The sequence below is a fragment of the Piliocolobus tephrosceles genome, unplaced genomic scaffold (genome assembly GCF_002776525.5).
Source record: "Piliocolobus tephrosceles isolate RC106 unplaced genomic scaffold, ASM277652v3 unscaffolded_26348, whole genome shotgun sequence".
Lineage (NCBI taxonomy): Eukaryota > Metazoa > Chordata > Mammalia > Primates > Cercopithecidae > Piliocolobus > Piliocolobus tephrosceles.
The window spans coordinates 3,377-6,752 of record NW_022309141.1 but is presented as its reverse complement, the minus strand read 5'-3'; positions in this window follow the sequence as shown (position 1 = coordinate 6,752).

The window sequence follows — 3,376 nt, the reverse complement described above, 5'->3', positions numbered from 1 at the left end:
GGAGAACTGGATATGTCTAAGTAAATGATAAGTCTGGTTGAGTGCTGATTAGCCACTGTACAAAAGAAAAAAAAAAAAGTTCTAACATGGCGAGCAGTTCAAAGAAGAGTTATGACAGAAAAAAATAAAAGTATTTTACTATTTTGGGAGACAATGAAACAAGCCAGTGGGGTTTTTTTTTTTTTTTTAATGTAGGTAAATATCTGTGTGGTTATGACTGCTGTTTCTGCATATGCCTTTGAAAAAGTCTTCTGGTTGTGTATGATAAAAAGTAATAATATAGCCAACAAAATTTTAAAATCCAATAAGAATTTTTCTAAAAAGAGTTACCATAAATTGCTGTGTCAAAAGACAGAAAGGAACATTATGCTATATCGTTACATTTTTCACACCTACCGTATAAATAGTCCATTTATTTACTACTATTTGCCACTGTAAACTAGTCCCATTGTCACCTTGTTTAAACAATGGCATTTATGAAACCAAAGAAAGAAATACGGAATGATATGTAATTGTAAGTGAACTCTTATTTTTCTTATTTTATGTTGAAGGAATAATGCATGCATGTACTATTAATTATGACACAATGCTTTCTTGTCTCCAACGGATATATCCAAGGTTGATGTCCTAAAATTTTGGTCACCCCAACCTTCCTTTTGTGATTTGTAAGATTTCTAGAAGGGTGCCTTCTCATTTCAGTAGACAGGTATCACAGGCGAGACTGAGTTTGAATGGCAAAGATACAGCCATCATTTTATTTCTTTATGAATTTCCATTAATATTTCATGGCCCAAATGATTTTTCATCATACAGAAGATATTTCTCAAAATTCCGGTATTTTCCGAGCATTTTTTCATTTGCTCTTTGAACACTGGGATAAAGTATTTTTGAATTTTCTGATTTCACATGAATGATGGCATGGAACTGATATATGCTGATCATTTAATTTCTTCATCATCAATGACAGGACATTTTACTTATTTGAAGCACGAACATAACAGAACACAATTGTCGGTCTTTGAAATGTATGTGTTTAGCAATTTCAACTTTTAGATCTGACATTTGAGGGCCATTTGCATCCAACATGGAAATCACTTGCAAACAGAGTACACTCTAGTTGGAGAGAGGGATGTTGTGTCTGAGTGCGGAGGTTCAATCCTGACTCTACTATCTATTAGTTGTATGACATTATTTTACCTCATCTGTAAGATGAGGATGGCAATACTAAGCACCTCTTCCAGCTGTTTTTCCACTTAGTCGACAGACCATTCTGAAAGTTCGCTATGCTTCTAATAGGAACCAAGGATATTGCAATAAGCTAAAAAGAAAAACTGCCTTCCCTTGGGCCACTTTGATCCTATTGGAGGAGACATCACATACACGTATATTATAAAGTGGGAAATAAAGTCAAATAAAATGAATAAAGGGAAACAAAATGCCCTTTATTCCCTGAGATGGTGGGCTGGGGAAGGCCTCTCTGGGTGATATTTGAGCAGAAACCTGAATGAAGACAAGGCAAGTCATAGGGAAAGACAGTTCCAGGTAGAGGAATGTGTGAAAAGATCCTGCGAGGAAACTAAGCTAATGCTTTGAGAGGGAGCAAAGAGCTCACATATATTTAGCCTTCACTATGTGTCAGGCTCTGTCCTATGCACTTGCTATTTCTGTAGCTATTGAATTCTGTCCACATCTCTCAAAGATAGGTGGTACTAGTATAATCAGCCTGGTTTTACTGATGAAGAATTCAGGAAACACTGGGGAAGCTCTACAGGACATTGGTCTGGGCAAAGTAATAATTCTCGAGTAATAACCCACAAGCGCAGGCAACCGACGCTAAAATGAACAAATGTGATCACATCTAGTTAAATAGCTTCTGCACAGCAAAGGATACAATCAACAAAGTGAAGAGACAGCCCACAGAACGGGAGAAAACATTTGCAAACTGCCCGTCTGACAAAGGATTAATAACCAGAATATCTAAGGAGCTCAAACGACTCAATACACAAAAGTCTAATAATCTGATTAAAATATGGGCAAAAGATCTGAATAGACATTTCTCAAAAGAAGACACGCAAATGACAAACAGGTAGATGTAAAGGTGCTCAACGTCACTGACCATCAGAGAAATGCAAATCAAAACTACAATGAGACATCATCTCACCCCAGTTAAATGGCTTTTATTCAAAAGGCAGGCAATAAGGAATGCTTGCGAGGGTGTGGAGAAAAGGGAGACCTCAGCACTGTTGGTGGGAATGTGAATTAATACAGCCACCATGGAAAACAGTTTGGAGGTTCCTCAAACAACTAAAATTAGAACTATCATATGATCCAGCAATCCCACTGCTAGGTATATACCCAAAAGAAAGGAAATCACTATATTGAAGAGATATCTGCACTCCCATCTGTATTGCAGCTCTATTCACAACAACCAAGATTTGGAAGCAACCTAAGTGTCCATCAACAGACAAATGGACAAAGAAAATGTGGTACACATGCACAGTGGAGTACTATTCTGCCATAAAAAGAATGAGATCCTCTCACTTGCAGCAACATGGATGGAACTGCAGGACATTATGTTAAGTGAAGTAGAATGATGGTAACCAGATGCTGGGAAAGGTGTGGGCTAGGGGAAGTGGAGGTGGTTAATGAGTACAAAAATATAGTTAGGTAGAAAGAATAAGATCTGGTATTTCGGGTTGACTTATTTATTTATTTTTTTGAGACAGAGTCTCACTCTGTCACCCAGGCTGGAGTGCAGTGTCGCAATCTCGCCCCTCACTGCAACCTCCGTCTCCTGCGTTCAAGTGATTCTATTGCCTCAGCCTCCCAAGTAGCTGGAAATTACAGGCCTGCTCCACCACACCTGGCTAATTTTTGTATTTTTAGTAGAGATGGGGTTTCGCCATGATGGCCAGACTGGTCTCGAGCTCCTGGCCTCAAGTGATCCGTCCGCCTTGGCCTCCCAAAGTGCTGGGCTTACAGGCGTGAGCCACCGCGCCTGGCCCTGATCTGGTATTCGATACCACAACGGGGTGATTACAATCAGCAACAATTCGTTGTACATTTAAAAAGAACTAAACGTATAATTGGAATGTTAGTAACACAAATAAATGATCAATGTTAGAGGTGATGGATACCCCATTTATCCTGATGTGATTATCACACATTGTATGCCTGTATCAAAATATCTCCTGTACCCCGTAAATATATACAGCTACTACGTACCCATAAAAACTAAAAATAAAAATTTAACATTTCTGTTCTTTAAAAATTATTATAAAGAGAATGAGAAGACAACCAAAGACTGGGAGAAAATATTTGCAAATCATATATCTTATGAAGCACTTTTATCCTTTCATTCCTAGTTTTCAAATAT